This window comes from Salvelinus alpinus, chromosome 20, assembly GCF_045679555.1.
Source record: "Salvelinus alpinus chromosome 20, SLU_Salpinus.1, whole genome shotgun sequence".
NCBI classification, from domain to species: Eukaryota; Metazoa; Chordata; class Actinopteri; order Salmoniformes; family Salmonidae; genus Salvelinus; species Salvelinus alpinus.
Genome location: NC_092105.1, coordinates 12,215,803 through 12,236,636, shown reverse-complemented (window position 1 = coordinate 12,236,636; position 20,834 = coordinate 12,215,803). Strand labels below are relative to the sequence as shown.

Genomic DNA, 20,834 nt, shown 5'->3' with positions numbered 1-20,834 from the left:
GTAGTTCTGGCTGATCCCTCACCTTCCTCATGATCATTGATGCCCCACGAGGTGAGATCTTGCATGGAGCCCCAGACCGAGGGTGATTGACCATCATCTTGAACTTCTTCCATTTTCTAATAATTGCGCCAACAGTTGTTGCCTTCTCACCAAGCTGCTTGCCTATTGTCCTGTAGCCCATCCCAGCCTTGTGCAGGTTTACAATTTTATCCCTGATGTCCTTACACAGCTCTCTGGTCTTGGCCATTGTGGAGAGGTTGGAGTCTGTTTGATTGAGGTTGTGGACAGGTGTCTTTTATACAGGTAACGAGTTCAAACAGGTGCAGTTAATACAGGTAATGAGTGGAGAACAGGAGGGCTTCTTAAAGAAAAACTAACAGGTCTGTGAGAGCCGGAATTCTTACTGGTTGGTAGGTGATCAAATACTTATGTCATGCAATAAAATGCAAATTAATTACTTAAAAATCATACAATGTGATTTTCTGGATTTTTGTTTTAGATTCCGTCTCTCACAGTTGAAGTGTACCTATGATAAAAATTACAGACCTCTACATGCTTTGTAAGTAGGAAAACCTGCAAAATCGGCAGTGTATCAAATACTTGTTCTCCCCACTGTATATATATACTATTATGCAACATATTTTACTTTCAATATGGTCTGGTAGGCATTTGTCTGAGTGTCACTGACTTTTTCTGACTGGCTATTTTGGGGTAGTGTATGTAGGTATGCCTGTCTGGTTTTTGCTGAGGTATTTGACACAGGGCTATTTAAACATTACTGTAATCTGGAGGTTTCAGCTGGACAATCGACTCAAACTGTCGTTCTTTTGTGTGGGCTATATTCTCTTGTTCTTGTTTGGTATCGACCAATGGTGGTTGATGGTACAGAATCAATTCTTTGAATAATAATCCATTCAGTTTTACCTAAAGCCTCAATGCTGTAAGACTAACTAACCTTTCTTCTTCTCTCCCCCCCCCCCCCCCCACACACACAGAAGACACAGTACTCATGAGAAGACAGCACTTATGAAAATTCTTAGGCCATTAGATGAGTGAGGCCCAACAGAGAATCCTGGTCGTTCACAGTCAAAAGTATTGGTAAGTCATCTTATCTGTTATCTTACATACTCTGGAGCTGTCCTAGAGACTATTGATTACAGCCTGTCTTCAAATCTAACTCACCCCAGGAGCTCCCAAAGCTCATTATGTGCTCCGTGTTTGTGATACGACAACAGCATATTTAAATTCTTCAACAGTTCTTTCGGGGGGCAAACATTGCCATTTATACCATAAAGTGATCTCAGTATATGACAGTGACTGTGTATTCCTGTCATGTCCTTTTAGCCCAGTAGCCCATATCCACAAATAAGTGACATTTTAATGACAGTTGATTAAGCCTCTTACACAGTATGCTTTGACCTGTGTCCCTATTTTTTTCCTAAATGATGTTCCAACTTGGGATACAGTTTCACAGTCCAGCCTCTGGCTTCACAGAGAATTCAACACATTTAAAACAGTCTCCGAAAGTAAAATATGGGCTATTCTAAACGACTTGGACAGCTATTGCATCTAACTTTTAAAAAATCTTATCATGCAGAAACAGTGGCGAAGATTAGAGCTAAATTATTGAAGTAGATTTTGGCAATAAACGGGTCGTTGGAATCCTTCTCTGAGATTTATGAGCGTGTGTCACCAGTGAAAGCAGCAGTCTCACTGCTGGTGAAACGCACATTTCTAATCCTCAGGCAATTTCAATGTAAAAGGAAGAGGCCAGCGAAAGAACTCACCCCTCTTGGCATTTTTCCTATTTTGTTGCCTTACAACCTGGAATTTAAATTGATTTTTGGGGGTTTTGTATCATTTGATATACACAACATGCCTACCACTTTAAGATGAAATATGAAATATGAAATATTTTTTATTGTGAAACATATTAGACAAACGGAAAACTTGAGCGTGCATAGCTAGCTATTCACCCCCCAAAGGCAATACTTTGTAGAACCACCTTTTGCAGCAATTACAGCTGCAAGTCTCTTGGGGTATGTCTCTATAAGCTTGGCACATCTAGCCACTGGGATTTTTGCCCATTCTTCAAGGCAATACTGCCCCAGATCCTTCAAGTTGGATGGGTTCCGCTGGTGTACAGCAATATTTATGTCATACCACAGATTCTCAGTTGGATTGAGGTCTAGGCTTTGAGGTCTAGCCGGAAGAGGACTGGCCACCCCTCATAGCCTGGTTCCTCTCTAGGTTTCTTCCTAGGTTTTGGCCTTTCTAGGGAGTTTTTCCTAGCCACCGTGCTTCTACACCTGCATTGCTTGCTGTTTGGGGTTTTAGGCTGGGTGTCTGTACAGCACTTCGAGATATTAGCTGATGTACGAAGGGCTATATAAAATAAACTTGATTGATTGATTGATAGGCTTTGACTAGGGCATTCCAAGACATTTAAATGTTTCACCTTAAACCACTCCAGTGTTGCTTTAGCAGTATGCTCAGGGTCATTGTCCTGCTGGAAGGTGAACCTCCGTCCCAGTCTCAAATCTCTGGAAGACTGAAACAGGTTCCCCTCAAGAATTTCCCTGTATTTAGCACCATTCATCATTCCTTCAATTTTGATCAGTTTCCCAGTCCCTGACGATGAAAAACATCCCCACAGCATGATGCTGCCACCACCATGCTTCACTGTGGGAATGGTGTTCTCGGGGTGATGAGGTGTTGGGTTTGCGCCAGACATAGCATTTTGTTATGTGACTTCTGGATGTAATTGGTTGCACCAGATCTTATTTAGGGGCTTCATAGCAAAGGGGGTGAATAAATATGCATGCACCACTTTTCTGTTTTTTATTTTGCATAATCTTTTGAAACAAGTCATTTTTTTCATTTCACTTCACCAATTTGGACTGTTTTGTGTATGTCCATTACATGAAATAAAAATCCATTTAAAATGCAGGTTGTAATGCAACAAAATAGAAAAAACACCAAGGAAGTGAAAACTTTTGCAAGGCACTGTATTATGCATCATGTGCACTGAGGAAATGTATTGTCATGCACGAGGCAAGGTGTTTAGCTGAGGACAGTCACAATTCCTGGACCTTTAGCTTGTCACTTATTTATGATAATTTGACAGCTTGCTGATGAAGTTGTAGACCTGTTCCCAGCAGTCAGTCCGTAATTCAGATTGTTTCCAAAGCACCAATCACTACGTTCAAAGCTGTATCTTTGGGTCATCTGAATGCACAGTGTAGATGACTCGATACTACTCCACTGACTCTGGGCAAAAAGGGCAGTTGCTGCTACATTAAAACGTGTTAATTGTGATACAGTGCCTTTGGAAAGTATTCAGACTCCTTGACTTTTTCCACATTTTGTTACATTACAGGCTTATTCTCAAATGTATTAAAACAGGTTTTTAGAAATGTTTGCAAATTATATATGTTTTTTTAAAGTACATTTGCATAAGTATTCAGACCCTTTACTCATTACTTTGTTGAAGTACGTTTTGCAGTGATTACAGCATTGAGTCTTGTTGGGTATGACGCTACAAGCTTGGCACACCTGTATTTGGGAAGTTTCTCCCATTTTTCTCTGCAAATCCTCTCAAGCTCTGTCAGGTTGAATGCGGAGCGTTGCTGCACAGCTATTTTCAGATCTCTCCAGAGATATTTGATCAGGTTCAATTCCCGGGCTCTGGCTGGGCCAACCAAAGACATTCAGAGACTTGTCCCAAAGCTACTCCTGCGTTGTCTTGGCTGTATGCTTAGGGTCGTTGTCCTGTTGGAAGGTGAACCTTCGCCCCAGTCTGAGGTCCTGAGCGCTCTGGAGCAGGTTTTCATCAAGGATCTCTCTGTACTTTGCTCCGTTCAAAATTTCCTCGATCCTGACAATCTCCCTGTCCCTGCTGCTGAAAAACATCCCCACAGCATAATGCTGCCACCACCATGCCTCACTGTAGGCATGGTGCCAGGTTTCCTCCAGACGTGACACTTGGCATTCAGGCCAAAGAGTTCAATCTTGGTTTTATCAGACCAGAGAATCTTGTTTCTCATGGTCTGAGAGTCTTTAGGTGTCTTTTGGCAAACTTCAAGTTGGCTGTCATGTGCCTTTTACTGAGGAGTGGCTTCCGTCTGGCCACTCTACCATAAAGGCCTGATTGGTGGAGTGCTGCAGAAATGGTTGTCCTTCTGGAATGTCCTTCCATCTCCACAGAGGAACTCTAGAGCTCTGTCATAGTGACCATCGGGTTCTTGGGCACCTCCCTGACCAATGCTCTTCTCCCCCGATTGCTCAGTTTAGCCGGGCGGCCAGCTCCTAGAAGTGTCTTGGCGGTTCCAAACTTCTTCCATTTAAGAATGATGGAGGACACTGTGTTCTTTTGGACCTTCAATGCTGCAGACATGTTTTGGTACCCTTCCCCAGATCTGTGCCTCGACACATTCCTGTCTCAGAGCTCTACAGACAATTCCTTCTACCTCATTGCTTGTTTTTTTCTCTGTCATGCACTGTCAACTGTGGGACCTTATGTGTGCCTTTCCAAAACATGTCCAATCAATTGAATTTACCACAGGTGGACTCCAATCAAGTTGTAAAAACTTCTCAAGGATGATCAATGGAAACAGGATGCACCTGAGCTCAATTTTGAGTCTAATAGCAAAGTTTCTGAATACTTATGTAAGTGAGATATTTCTGTTTTTTATTTTTAATACATTTGCAAAAATGTCAAAATTTGTATTCGCTTTGTCGTTATGGAGTATTGTGTGTAGATTGCTGAGGAAATGTATTTATTAAATTTTACAATAAGTCTAACGTAACAAAATGTGGAAAAAGTAGAATTTGTTTTTGAGAAGGACGTAGTAGTGACTATTGTTGTTGCGAGGGGATACAGTCGGCACAGGATGCCCGCTCGATAAAAAGGCTTCCGAAGGTTGCAGTGGAGCCCTCGATAACTCGACAACTAGCTTTTGAGATTGACTTGATTCAGTCGTGAATGCACATATCGAGTGCTCAACGTTTTCGGTCTGATATTCAGCCAAGGTCTCCGGCCATCGCTAAGGCTCCGTAATAATGACACAAGCCAACCAAAGGTCTCAGAACCTAGGCATCTCTATCCCCAATGCTCTAATTTATGTTAAGTGATCCCAGGGTAGCCCTCATGTCCATTCGTTTACTACTAGGATATGCTGAACAACACCTCTTCTGCTTGCTTGCCTGCCTGCGGTGCTCCCACAGATTCAGAGATCCATGTAATGCATCAGCAGCGGGTAATCGGATTTACAATGACTACACCAGCAAATCTGCAATGCTAATGTGCTTAATAAAAGGCTCTCAAATAGGTTAAGTTGGTTTTGTATTTCATCCTATATGGAACTGTCTCTCTCATCTATGTCCCATGGAGAAGCAATAGGCTACAGGCCAACATCACAAATATATCTTAGCAATTTCTACACCCCCTCATGCAAATATGTTTGTCTCTGTGGGGAGAATGGTTAAAGTGAAGATGGGCACTGGACTGAAATCAAAAGTTGCACTATGTGGAGCACATGAATGGTTTCAGGTGTGTGTGTGTGTGTGTGTGTGTGTGTGTGTGTGTGTGTGTGTGTGTGTGTGTGTGTGTGTGTGTGTGTGTGTGTGTGTGTGTGTGTGTGTGTGTGTGTGTGTGTGTGTGTGCATGGAGGGGGTACTGGGTTTTCTAAGAACAGTAAACCAAGGGAGCAAGTTGGGATTAGTGTTTTTCGAGCTGTGTGTGTGGGTGTGTGATGGCTCTTGCGAAATCGCCCCCACTTCCCCAAACCCTATCAGCACGATGACGTCACTACACGAGAAAACCAAAATGTTCTGTCTGTTTAGTGCCAACCTTCACAGATGTTGGTCCAAAACAATGTATGAAGAAGAAAATTTGGTGTTCAACTTACATTATTCATCGCAAAAAAAATGCAGACTATCTTGAAAACCTTTTCTCTTCAAATAGTCATTGAATTAATATTTTAAATTTGCTCAAGAATACTGTCCAGCTTCAGCAGCAAAGAAGGGCGCCACATTTTGCATATGTGAATAGAAAGAAAGTTGTTTTATGATGAAGGTTTGATCATCTTACAAAGCATCTAATTACAGTGGCTTGAGAGTATACCCCCTTGGCATCTTTCCTATTTTGTTGCATTACAACCTGGAATTAAAATATATTTTGGGGGGTTTTGTATCATTTGATTTACATAACATGCCTACCACTTTGAAGATGCAAAATATTTTTTATTGTGAATGAACAAGAAGACAAAAAAATATGAAAACTTAAGAGTGCATAACTATTGACCTCCTCAAAGTCAATACATTGTAGAGCCACCTTTTGCCGCAATTACAGCTGAAAGTGTCTTGGGATATGTCTCCATAAGCTTGGCACATCTAGCCACTGGGATATTTGCCCATTCTTCAAGGCAAAACTGCTCCAGCTCCTTCAGGTTGGATGGGTTCTGCTGCTGTACAGCAATATTTAAGTTATACCACAGATTCTCAATTGGATTGAGGTCTGGGCTTTGACTAGGCCATTCCAAGACATTTAAATGTTTCCCCTTAAACCACTCAAGTGTTGCTTTAGCAGTATGCTTAGGGTCATTGTCCTGCTGGAAGGTGAACCTCCGTCCCAGTCTCAAATCTCTGGAAGACTGAGACAGGTTTCCCTTAAGAATTTCCCTGTATTTAGCGCCATCCATCATTCCTTCAATTTTGATCAGTTTCCCAGTCCCTGCCGATGAAAAACATCCCCACAGCATGATGCTGCCCCCACCATGCTTCACTGGGGATGGTGTTCTCGGGGTGATGAGAGGTGTTGGGTTTGCGCCAGACAAAGTATTTTCCTTGATGGCCAAAAAAATAAATGTTAGTCTAATCTAACCAGAGTACCTTCTTCCATATGTTTGGGGAGTCTCCCACATGCCTTTTGGCGAACACCAAACTTGTCTTCTTATTTTTCTCTATAAGCAATGGCTTTTTTCTGGCCACTCTTCCGGTAAAGCCCAGCTTCGTGGAGTGTATGGCTTAAAGTGGTCCTATGGACAGATACTCCACTCTCCGCTGTGGACCTTTGCAGCTCCTCCAGGGTTATCTTTGGTCTCTTTGTTGCCTCTGATTAATGCCCTCCTTGCCAGGTATGTGAGTCTTGGTGGGTGGCCCTCTCTTGGCAGGTTTGTTGTGATGCCATAGTCTTTCCATGTTTTAATAATGGATTTAATGGTGCTCTGTGGGATGTTCAAAGTTTCTGAGATTCTTTTACAACCCAACCCTGATCTGTACTTCTCCACAACTTCTCCACAACTTCTCCCTGACCTCTTTGGAGATCTCCTTGGTCTTCATGGTGCCGCTTGCTTGGTGGTGCCCCTTGCTTAGTGGTGTTGCAGACTCAGGCCACTTTCAGAACAGGTGAATATATACTGAGATCATGTGACAGATCATGTGACACTTAGATTGCACACAGGTGGGCTTTATTTAACTAATTATGTGACTTCTGAAGGTAATTGTTTGCACCAGATTTTATGTAGGTGCTTCACAGCACAGATACTACTTTGACACATTGAAAGTGTGTCAACTTCTTTACAATAGCTTGAAATGCTTGAATGCATCCAAAACAGCTGCAATATATGCATTATCATTATAAAACTACAACGTAGAACATATAAACATGTAAATGTATAATATTCTAATGTTAAATGCATTATTTAAGCATTGGGGAGAAAGTGGTAGTGACATGTAATTAGAAAAGTGATTTTCACAACTTGAATTTTCAGATACAATATTTTAATCATTATTAGTGTAAATTAAATTCCCCTGTCATGCAAAGTCAAGGTAATTGTGCAGAAACTTTACAGCCACTTAGCGAAACCTCAATGGTTTGCAATTACTGTAGTGGCAAATGCAATGTGTCCCAAAGTTTGAACCCAGTGGTCCTATGGCAGTGTGTCCCACAGTTTGAACCCAGTGGTCCTATGGCAGTGTGTCCCACAGTTTGAACCCAGTGGTCCTATGGCAGTGTGTCCCACAGTTTGAACCCAGTGGTCCTATGGCAGTGTGTCCCACAGTTTGAACCCAGTGGTCCTATGGCAATGTGTCCCACAGTTTGAACCCAGTGGTCCTATGTATGTTGGAAACTTGATAGAATGTGAATTGAGCTTGGAGTGTATCACTATGTCAGCAACAACTAACAGGCTAGAAAGTGTCAATGTCAATGAATTGTTAGCTGAATTACTCTGCAGAATATCTGACCTTGTTGAATGCATGCCAAGATGCTTGTCTGTGTAGGTGGAAGGATACATTTTTATTTAATTATTTGTCATTGACACTATAGACATTGTGGTTACTGTGATGGATCGGAGTCAAGATACAAGGGAAGCGTTACATTTATCAGGGCTCCCAGACGATGACCCTTGACAGATTTGATAATTTTATCTAAATATTTCAGAGATTTTGACATGCCTTTCCAGAAATAGTGTGCTTTGTCAGCTGTTTCCACTCCCCAAGATTCAAGAGACCCCGTGGAGAGTGAGACTCCAAACATTTTCTCAATCTATTTTTGAATTGCATGTATTTTTTGTAAAGTGACTCAATCTTCCCCCTATTAACACTGTATCGGGAGAACTGCTCTTCCTGGATATCAATAGCCTAATAATTGTTGGTATATTAAAGGCATAGTGCAACATTTTGCCCATTCAGGCCTTTTTCTCTACTTACCCAGTCAGACGAACTCACGGATATAATTTTTATGTCTGTGCGTGCAGTTTTTAAAGGATGTTGAAGTTAGTTTTGCTAGCCAATACTAACTAGCATTAGTGCAATGACTGGAAGTCAACAAGAACAGCTAGCATGAACTCTTCACTACTCCCGATTAGTCAGTCTCTCTGCTTGTGTGGTTGTTGTCTTGTCCTTTTTGTATCAACTGTAGACTCATGACTTTAACATTTCTCTGTCCCACATTGAATTTGTTACTTGATGATTTTTTGGGATAGATTTGACTTATTTAATTGAAGGAAGGCTATTCAGATCACACTGTGCATGGCAGTATAGTAACGATTGGTAGAAGTCAGAGTCATCTTGTGATGTGAGAAGCACATTGCACACGTTTCCACTTCTTTTAAGGTATGATATGTTGATAAACTCAGCTATGATTTATTGTCACGACTTCCGCCGAAGTTGGGGCTTCTCCTTGTTCGGGCGGTGTTCGGCGATCGACGTCACCGACCTTCTAGCCATCGCTGATCCTCTTTTCATTTTCCATTGGTTTTGTCTTGTCTCACATCACACCTGGTTTCAATCCCATCATTACATGTTGTGTATTTAACCCTCTGTTTTACCTCATGTCTTTGTCGGTGATTGTTCCTTGTATGTATAGGTGCTATGTCTGTTATGGTGTGCGACGGGTTTTATTTACCCACTTTTCTTTATTTTGTATACGTTGATTTTGGAGTTTGTGAGCTTTCATTAACTTCTTGACACTAGGGGTCAGATTTTTTTTTTTAAATAACGTTCCCAAGGTAAACGGACTATTTCTCAGGTAATAGACCTGTCCATCCGGCTGGACCACCTGCTGGCTACTCGCGGACGTTCAGATCGGGGTCTGATGGTTCCATCCTCCCGCACCCCCTCTCCGATACCCATGGAGCAGGGAGGGGCAGTGCGCAGGGAGACCGGAGGGGGTTCCCGCTCGTGCACTATCTGTGGCCGCAGAGGTCACACTGCCGGTCGGTGCCGGGTGGGTTCCTCTGGGAATCAAGGCAGCAGGCCTCGCTCTGGCGTCACCCCAGGTGAGCTGGCACCATCCTCACCCAGAGACCTCTGTTGCACATATGTTTGTATCTGTCACTTTTCCTGAGTTTTCCCCGCATTACCAGCATAAGGCGCTCGTCGATTCAGGCGCGGCTGGGAATTTCATTGATAGAACTTTAGCCCATAGTTTAGGGATCCCCATTTTTCCAGTGGATGTTCTTTCCCTGTTCACGCCTTAGAATGTCGACCATTAGGGTCAGGGTTGATTAGGGAGAGCTCCTTTGGGCATGGTGACGCAAGGGGGTCATACGGAGAGAATTCGTCTCTTCCTTATTGACTCTCCTGCGTTTCCCGTGGTGCTGGGCCTACGCTGGTTAGCTTGTCATAACCCCACTGTTTCTTGGCCACAGAGGCCAAGAGAGTGCTCAGGTATTTGTAGAGTGCTCAGGTAGGTGTTTAGGGGTTTCCGTTGGTGCTACTACGGTGGCGAGTCCAGACCAGGTCTCCACCGTGCGCATTCCCCCTGAATATGCCGATTTGGCTCTCGCCTTCTCTAAAAAGAAGGCGACTCAATTACCACCTCATCGACGGGACGACTGTGCGATAGATCTCCTGGTAGACGCTGCACTTCCCAGGAGTCACGTGTATCCCCTCTCACAGGCGGAGACGGAGGCTATGGAAACATATGTCTCCGAATCCCTGCGTCAGGGGTACATTCGGTCTTCCACTTCACTTGTCTCCTCAGGTTTATTTTTTGTGAAGAAGAAGGAGGGATGTCTGCGTCCATGTATTGACTACCGGGGTCTAAATCAGATCACGGTGAGGTATAGTTACCCGCTACCGCTCATACGCACAGCGATAGAGTCAATGGACGGGGCGCGCTTCCTCACCAAACTAGATCTCAGGAGCACTTCAACCTGGTGTGTATCTGAGAGGGGGACAAGTGGAAGACGGCTTTCAGTACCACCTCAGGGCACTATGAGTACCTCGTCATGCCGTACGGGTTGATGAATGCGCCATCAGTCTTCCAAGCTTTTGTAGATGAGATTTTCAGGGACCTGCACGGGCAGGGTGAGTTGGTGTATATTGATGACATTTTGAAATAGTTCGCTACACGCGCCGAGCATGTGTCCCTGGTGCGCAGAGTGCTTGGTCGCCTGTTGGAGCATGACCCGTATGTCAAGGCTGAGAAATGCCTGTTCTTCCAACAGTCCGTCTCCATCCTAGGGTATCGCATTTCCACGTCAGGGGTGGAGATGGAGAGTGACCACATTCCAGCCGTGCGTAATTGGCCAACTCCCACCACGGTAAAGGAGGTGCAGCGATTTTTAGGGTTTGCCAACTACTACCGGAGGTTTATCCGGGGTTATGGTCAGGTAGCAACTCCCATTACCTCACTGCTGAAGGGGGGCCCATTTCGCTTGCAGTGGTCAGCTGAGACGGACAGGGCTTTTAGGCACCTGAGGGCTCTGTTTACCTCGGCTCCTGTGTTGGCCCATCCGGATCCCTCTTTGGCGTTCATATTGGAGGTGAATGCATCCGAGGCTGGGATAGGAGCTGTGCTCTCTCAGCGCTCAGGGACGCCACCGAAGCTCCGCCCCTGTACCTTCTTCTTGAAGAAGCTCAGCCCGGCGGAGCGAAACTATGATGTGGGGGACCGGGAGTTGTTGGCTGTCGTCAAACCCTTGAAGGCGTGGAGACATTGGCTTGAGGGGGCTAGACACCCTTTTCTCATCTGGACTGACCACCGCAATCTGGAGAACATCTGGGCAGCGAGGGGACTGAACCCTCGCCAGGCAAGGTGGGCCATGTTTTTCACCCGTTTTGTGTTTATTCTTTCCTACAGACCAGGCTCCCAGAACGTTAACCTCTTTGGGCTAGGGGGCAGTATTTTCACGTCCGGATGAAAAGCGTACCCAGAGTAAACTGCTTGCTACTCAGGCCCAGAAGCTAGGATATGCATATTATTAGTAGATTTGGATAGAAAACACTCTCAAGTTTCTAAAACTGTTGATGTCTGTGACTATAACAGAACTCATATGGCAGGCGAAAACCTGAGAAAAATCCAACCAGGAAGTGGGAAATCTGAGGTTTGTAGTTTTTCAAGTCCAATATACAGCCTATCCAATATACAGTGTAAATGGGGTCAGATTGCACTTCCTAAGGCTTCCACTAGATGTCAACAGTCTTTAGAAAGTTGTTTCATGCTTCTATTGTGAAAGGGGAGAGAATAAGATCACTCACAGTAAGTGGCTCAGCTGAAAGCTATGAGTTGTTTATCGTGCGAGCTCCGTTCCCTTTCCTTTCTAATGACGGAATTGTCCGGTTGGAATATTATTGAAGATTTATGATAAAAACATCCTAAAGATTGATTATATACATCGTTTGACATGTTTCTACGAACTTCAATGGAACTTTTTTGACTTTTCGTCCGGACTTAGTGCCCGCGCTTTGTGCATTTTGATTAGTGAACTAAACATGCGAACAAAAAGGAGGTATTTGGACATAAAGATGCACTTTATCGAACAAAACAAAAATATATTGTGGAACTGGGATTCCTGGGAGTGCATTCCAATGAAGATCATCAAAGGTAAGTGAATATTTATAACGCTGTTTCTGACTTTTGTTGACTCCACAACATGGCGTGTATCTGTATGGCTTGTTTTGGTGGCTGAGCGCTGTACTCAGATTATCGCATGGTGTGCTTTCGCCGTAAAGATTTTTTAAATCTGACACAGCGGTTGCATTAAGGATAAGTTTATCTTTAATCCTATGTATAACACTTGTATCTTTCATCAACGTTTATGATGAGTATTTCTGTAAATTGATGTGGCTCTCTGCAAAATTACCGGATGTTTTGGAGGCAAAACATTACTGAACATAACGCGCCAATGTAAACTGAGATTTTTGGATATAAATATGAACTTTATCGAACAAAAGATACATGTATTGTGTAACATGAAGTCCTATGAGTGCCATCTGATGAAGATCATCAAAGGTTAGTGATTCATTTTATCTCTATTTCTGCTTTTTGTGACTCCTCTCTTTGGCTGGAAAATGGCTGTATGTTTTTGGTGACTAGGTGCTGACCTAACATAATCACATGGTGTGCTTTCGCCGTTAAGCGTTTTTGAAATCTGACACGGTGGCTAGATTAACAAGAAGTTAAGATTTAATTTGGTGTATTGCACTTGTGAATGTATGAAAGTTAAATATTTCTAATAATTTTGGGGGAATTTCGCACTCTGCCATTTCACCGGATATTGTCGAGGGGTTCCCCTAGCGGAACGTCTAGCCGTAACAGGTTTAAAGGCAGACGCATTGTCCCGGCTGTATGACACAGAGGAGCGGCCCATGGATCCCACTCCCATACTCCCCGCCTCTTGCCTGGTGGCGCTGGTAGTGTGGGAGCTGGACGCGGACATTGAGCGGGCGTAACGTGCAGGGCCCGCTGCCCTCCAGTGTCCAGCTGGGCGTCTGTACGTTCTGTCTGCGACTGGCTGATCTATTGGGCACACACGTCACCCTCCTCTGGTCATCCTGGGATCGGTCGGACGGTGCGCTGTCTTAGTGCGAAGTACTGGTGGTACTAAGGACGTGAGGGTTTCTGTGTCCTCCTGCTCGGTGTGCGTCCAGTGTAAGGCTCCTAGGCACCTGCCCAGAGGTAACAACCCTTACCCGTTCCACAACGGCCCGTCGGTGGATTTCATAACCGATCTTCCACCTTCACAGGGTAACACCACGATCTTGGTCGTTGTGGATCGTTTTTCTAAGTCCTGTCGTCTTCTCCCTTTGCCCGTTCTCCCTACGGCCCTACATACTGCGGAGGCCCTGTTTACTCACGTCTTCCGGCACTACGGGGTGCCTGAGGATATAGTGTCTAATCGGGGTCCCCAGTTCACATCGAGGGTCTGGAGGGCGTTCATGGAACGTCTGGGGGTCTCGGTCAGCCTTACCTCAGGTTTTCACCCCGAGAGTAACAGGCAGGTGGAGAGAGTTAACCAGGATGTGGGTAGGTTTCTGAGGTCTTATTGCCAGGACCGGCTGGGGGAGTGGGCAGCGTTCGTGCCCTGGGCAGAGATGGCCCAAAACTCGCTCCGCCACTCCTCCAATAACCTCTCTCCCTTCCAGTGTGTATTGGGGTATCAGCCGGTTCTTGCTCCTTGGCATCAGAGTCAGACCGAGGCTCCTACGGTGGATGACTGGTTCCGGCGCGCGAAAGGAACATTGGACGCCGCACATGTCCACCTTCAGAAAGTTGGCGCAGATTGTCACCGCAGTGAGACCCCGGTGTTCGCACCGGGGGACCGGGTCTGGCTCTCGACCCGAAACCTGCCCCTCCGCCTGCCCTGTCAGAAGCTGGGTCTGTGGTTTGTGGGGCCATTTAAAGTCCTGAGAAGAGTGAACGAAGTATGTTATAGGTTACAGCTTCCCCCCGATTACCGTATTAATCCCTCGTTCCAAGTGTCTCTCCTCAGGCCGTTGGAGTTTGTGAGCTTTCATTAAATACTCTGTTTATACCAAGTTCGTTCTCCTGCGGCTGACTTCCCTGCCACCAGCACGCACCACATTACATTTATTTTTGTAAAGGAAAAGTCAAAACATGACAGCACTTTTAACTAACGCTGATACTAACAGTGTAGTGCAAGGGATTTATAGCCATAGAAATACATGATTAATTATACATGATTTACAGTATAATGTGCACCACTCACTTCTAGATTGTGACATCACCTCAGTCAGCAGCAGAACATCTGTCATCCGCCATTCAAATTACTTTATTCTGCCACTCCTGTGCACTGTGCATCTAAGAAACTTTTCAAACTTTTATCGTGAGTGGTGGCAGATATGACCTCTGAAAGAAATATGAGGTACGATTCCAAGAGGATATACTGCCGTGACCTTTTGAAAGCCTTGAAACTCTTGACATACCCTGAAGACATCAGTCTTTTTCAAGGAATATCTTATAACTTTATAAGATTCCCGTTGGGCAAACTTTTGACACTACTAAACAACTTATTCTTATTCTTTGTTAGCCAATCAGGGGCGTAACTTTTGGGTTGGAAACAAAGGCCTGCAGCCACGATGGCTCTCTGTGGAAAAGATCTAACCCTGATTTAAGTAGTTTGGGAGCAATAGTTATACTGTTAGAGTGACATCCCTGTGTCTCTCTGATTTCAGTTGAAACCGATTTACATAATTTCTGATGAGATAACCCTTTTGTTTTTCTAAATGTGTAATACCACATGCATACACAACTACACATTTTAGACTACGGAAGTTCCGTCCCCAACTAGGGACAAAGGGTTGATCAAACCCATTATAATAAACACTGCGAGAGATGTAAATGCTCACCTCCAGTCCAGGGTTCCCTCCTAAACTCCTGCTAATTGCCAATTAGGTTTCCTCCTCACAGTGTGTACTGTTCCCCCATTCCTCTCTCATTACATTCCATGACAGAGCAACCAGCTAGACACATTATTCCATCAAGAAATAGTTAACCCCTCTGCTTCCTCAACTTCATGTAATTGGCACTACTATTCAGGGAACATACTATTTGTAGGCTTTACATTCAATTTCACTCTTCTGGAAGTGGTGGGTTAGCCTAAAGCTTTGGACACAACAGCTGTGTATTGATTAAGATAAGACAGTCTCAGCAGATGGTGGTTGTGTCTCTACCTATATGACGTGTTGGATGCAAGGGGAAGCAGTTGTTGATGAGAGCATTCAGGACTGCTTGGTGATATGCTGCTGGATCAGCATGCATAACCTTGCACAGCTTTTTGGCCCTGGGAAGTGGATGACTCCTTCTGATTGGATGTCAAGTTTTATTGTTGAAGGGAGAGACAGCCCGAATCCCTGCTCACAGGGCAAAAAACAGGTTGAATCAACATTGTTTCCACGTCATTTCAACCAAAACATGATATGTGATGACGTTGAACCAACGTGGAAAACTGATTTGGATTTTTTTTTTAAGTCACCATCATTTGTAACCTAAATCCAATGACATGGTGGGATATTTGCTTGATTTCATATTGAATTCACGTTAGTGGACAACTCAACCAAATGTAAATCAAAACTAGACATTGAACTGACATCTGTTGGCAGTGGGTATTGACCGTTGGATAAAGTACTGTTTTTCTAGTTTCCATCTGAAACATGATTTGAGCAACCATATGACATGTGCAGAGGACTGTATGTCTTGGTTTGTGTTACGAAGAAGGCAGATATTTGATTTTTGCAGGACCACCAATACATCATTGAGACACAGCTTGTCTGTATGCACAATATCATTGTCTATAAAGTTTGATTTTCAATTCATTTTTTATAATTTAACCAAATCAAATCAAATCAAGTTTATTTTATATAGCCCTTCGTACATCAGCTAATATCTCGAAGTGCTGTACAGACACCCAGCCTAAAACCCCAAACAGCAAACAATGCAGGTCTAGAAAGGCCAAAACCTAGGAAGAAACCTAGAGAGGAACCAGGCTATGAGGGGTGGCCAGTCCTCTTCTGGCTGTGCTGGGTGGAGATTATAACAGAACTATGCCAAGATGTTCATAAGTGACAAGCATGGTCAAATAATAATCATGAATAATTTTCAGTTGGCTTTTCATAGCCGATCATCAAGAGTTGAAAATAGCAGGTCCGGGACAGGTGGCGGTTCCATAACCGCAGGCAGAACAGCTGAAACTGGAATAGCAGCAAGGCCAGGTGGACTGGGGACAGCAAGGAGCCATCACGCCCGGCAGCCCCGACGCACGGTCCCAGGGCTCAGGTCCTCCGAGAGAGAGAAAGAGAGAGAGAAGGAGAGAATTAGAGAGAGCCAAGATTTTCAAAATGTTCATAAATGACAAGCATGGTCAAATAATAATCAGGAATAAATGTCAGTTGGCTTTTCATAGCCGATCATTAAGAATTGAAAACAGCAGGTCTGGGACAGGTAGGGGTTCCATAACCGCAGGCAGAACAGTTGAAACTGGAATAGCAGCAGGGCCAGGCGGACTGGGGACAGCAAGGAGTCATCATGCCCGGTAGTCCTGACGTATGGTCCTAGGGCTCCGGTCCTCCGAGAGAGAGAAAGAAAGAGAGAAGGAGAGAATTAGAGAGAGCCAAGATTTTCAAAATGTTCATAAATGACAAGCATGGTCAAATAATAATCAGTAATAAAAGTCAGTTGGCTTTTCATAGCCGATCATTAAGAGTTGAACAGGTAGGGGTTCCATAACAGCAGGCAGAACAGTTGAAACTGGAACAGCAGCAAGGCCAGGTGGACTGGGGACAGCAAGGAGTCATCATGCCCGGTTTGCCGTGACGTATGGTCCTAGGGCTCAGGTTCTCCGAGAGAGAGAAAGAAAGAGAGAACGAGAGAATTAGAGAGAGCATACTTAAATTCACACAGGACACTGGATAAGATAGGAGAAGTACTCCAGGTATAACCAACTGACCCTAGCCCCCCGACACATAAACTACTGCAGCATAAATACTGGAGGCTGAGACAGGAGGGGTCAGGAGACACTGTGGCCCCATCCGATGATACCCCCGGACAGGGCCAAACAGGAAGGATATAACCCCACCCACTCTGCCAAAGCACAGCCCCCACACCACTAGAGGGATACCTTCAACCACCAACTTACAATCCTGAGACAAGGCCGAGTATAGCCCACAAAGATCTCCACCACAGCACAAACCAAGGGGGGGCGCCAACCCAGACAGGAAGATCACGTCAGTAACTCAACCCACTCAAGTGACGCACCCCTCCTAGGGACGGCATGAAAGAGCACCAGTAAGCCAGTGACTCAGCCCCTGTAATAGGGTTAGGGGCAGAGAATCCCAGTGGAGAGAGGGGAACCGGCCAGGCAGAGACAGCAAGGGCGGTTCGTTGCTGTTGGTTCAGCTGTCAAACATTTTCCCCATCCAAATAATTTCACTTTCATTTTGTTTGCGCCATGTAAGAACCATAGCCTGAATCCAAATATAACTATAGTTAGAAAGACAGCAAGACTATAAGTGAGATTTCCTTTTTTGGCTTGGTGTTCTGTAGTTTGTGACAGGGACATGAAGACCTAACACCAAGCTCCATACCCTGCAGTGTTCCAAGGGTTGAAAACACATGCTTCTGCCCTCAAGTACAAACAGCAGACGCCTTACCCCAAAGTTGTGCTTGCAGTTTTCAGGAACGTTCTGGCTTTGTTGACTTAAGTGGAAGACTTACTGTGGGTGGAAAATAAAATCAAAGCCCAAATGCTCCTGGTCACTTCACGTGGAGAAGAAAAAAACATGTTTGTTTGCTTTGTTGGTGTAGTAGAGTGTTGTACAATTCTCAAAATAGCTTCCATGTCTTTGGTAAACCAAAGTGTAACCTGATGGTGAGTGTGTTTTATTGTAGTACATGCAGATGTCATCCCGCTGGGCAAAAATTGGTTGAATCACCATCATTTGTAACCTAAATCCAATGACATGAATCAATGTTTCCATTTCAACCCAAAAAATCTATATGATGATGTTGAATCAACGTGGAAAACTTTTAGAATTTGCAATAAGTCATCAACGTAAGGGCATTTTGTCTTTTTACATTTTTTTACCCAACTTTTAACCTTTAATCTAATGACATGTTTTTTAAATATTTTTTTTTATGTTGAATTAAATTAGTTGACAACTCAACCAAATGTAAATCAAAACTAGACTTTTAACTGACGTCTGTGCCCAGTGGGATGGCCATGCAACATATGATCACTGATGGATGTACCAACGGGGTTCCTGACAACTGGCCTCTCATAACCAAAACTTTGTTTGCACTCTAGAATAAGACTCAGCTGACATTTTCAGTCTTTATAAAAGTTAATATTGCTGATTTTTTTTTAAAGTCACACAACGCACACTCTTCAACATAGACTTTTCAAACTATCTAGAATGAAAGACTGTGTGTTACCAGTAAGTCCTTCAATTACTGATTAACATATCCTGCAAGAGGCCACTCTGTTTTAACATTTTACTCGACACTAAAATCCATTATTGTTTCTGATAATTTCCTTGTAGAATCAGCAAGAAATGCCAGTGCGTGTGACATATTGAGATGTTATGTGGTTCAATTTGGTCACATATTGATTTTGGTTTGATATGTCTTTGTGGAAGGAATGTTAATAAACTTGGAGGAATGTCTGTTAGCAACTGACTATTCATAATACTATTGTGTGGGGTGGAGCACGTTTTACTCATCATGATTAAATCAGATACGTAATAAAATAATAAGATTGACTTAGTTGTTGTTGTTGTAATTCTTGATTTACTCTATTTCCATAATAATAATTTTAAAAATGCTAATTGCCCAAGAACACTGATATTACCTCTTAAGATAACTTTTATGTCTTGGGAATATCAATCCTGGAGATTGATATCAATCTGATAGAAATGAAGTAGATTTAATGTTTCCCAAGGTGCCTCATTGAGAAAAGAGCAGCCATGGCATTAATTACCCACAGTAGATGTAATATTTTAAACGTGGAAGTTGGATTAGAGGTGTGACAAGTGTCAATCATATACTGTAGTGGTCCTACTTATTTATATTTAGCCTTTAGCAGTATTAACTTGTTTAGGAAAACAGCCCTAATGTTGGAAAGAAATGTCATCCAAAGTCATATGTATTTATTTTCCAAGCTATAGGATACACTACTTTACATACAGCAGGTGTTTAAAGGACCAAAGAGTTTGGTCTGCTTCATTTAGCCATGGAAAAAATATTGCGCTAGTGGTTTTGTCACGGCCCTAATTGATACATGTTTTAGAGGCTCCTGAGTGGCGCAGCGGTCTAAGACACTGCATCTCAGTGCTAGAGGCGTCACTGCAGACCATGGTTCAATTCCAGGCTGTATCACAACCGGCCATTATTGGGAGTCCCATAGGGCGGCGCACAATTGGCCCAGCGTGGTTAGGGTTTGACCGGTGTAAACTGTCATTGTAAATAAGAATTTGTTCTTAACTGACTTGCCTAGTAAAATAAAGGCTAAATAAAAAATGTCCCTGATATTGTATCAGGGACATTTTTAATTAATTGTTAAGGTCTGAGGGGGAGTGTTATGTGGCCAATATACCACGGCTAAGGGCTGTTCTTATGCACGATGGAACGCGGAGTGCCTGGATACAGACCTTAGCCATGGTATATTGGCCATATACAATTCAGCATTCAGAGCTCGAGCCAGCCAGTTCATAATCAAAAATAAGTATAGAGACAATAAAAGGTTCCTCTAACTTAACAGAGAAGTTGCATTGGTGACAGCGTAGCTTGTAATGGAAATTCTCTTCATATTTGATCTTTCACATGGCCACGTGTGGAAGGGCCTCCACTTTGAGAGCTAGCAAATGTCTTCACAAACTTTAACACCCTACCTCACCCCAGCTGTCCATAGAAGACTGAAATATAAAATGATAGAGAGCAGACTAGAGCGAAGCATTAGGAAAACAACGTGTGAACAGAACCTCAGTCCTGATAGCCGGGCCCTCCCTGTTTTAAATGGTACTCAGAAGCAGAGGTCCGGGAACTCCCAGCCAAAACAAACATGGCATCACACCGGGCCTGTATTCAATCAAAACCTATACAAAGGATTCCGGGGTCAAATCCAACATTTTGTTCCCTACAGTGAAATGTCTTAATGAATTAATTTTGTTTGAATTAACATGCAGTTTTTAGTTTATTTTTGTTTCACACTGTAAACTTTGTTTTGTTTCGAACTCGCAGTACAAGAATCCCAGGAAACCTGCTTACCAGCTTTGATTGAAAAAGGGCTCTAATGTCAAATTACACTGGACCTGTCATAAACAACAATAAATTACAAAACAATGTCACCCGTGTGTTTACCTGCCTGATGCCCCTCGCTTAAAGCTGTCCTGAGCAGTTCATCTCCAATCATTGAATAAGACATGGAGGTGTCGAATTTCACTAAGGTATAACACAATTCAAGCAGCTAGGATCCACTGTTCCAATGCTTATGTATTTCTTGCAGCTGCAGTTAAAATGCTTTTTTACAGCATATTGGGTTCCCCAATTCTCAAAGCATTTTCTCATGCTCTTTTATCGATTCAGGGCTTCT

The 20,834-nt window shown here is 43.5% G+C and overlaps 1 protein-coding gene across 7 annotated transcripts in view; it reads left to right on the top strand.

The window, feature by feature from the left end:
• The window catches only part of LOC139546309 (PTB domain-containing engulfment adapter protein 1-like), a 185,449-nt gene that overhangs the window by 108,517 nt on the left and 56,098 nt on the right, over positions 1–20,834 (top strand). For 6 of the 7 annotated variants that reach the window (XM_071354529.1, XM_071354537.1, XM_071354539.1 and 3 more), the window contains exon 2: positions 996–1,098. The exons of the other annotated variant lie outside the window; for it this stretch is intronic. The gene's annotated coding sequence lies outside the window, so the exon portion shown is untranslated. The remainder of the gene's footprint in view (positions 1–995; positions 1,099–20,834) is intronic. 7 annotated transcript variants of the gene reach the window in all.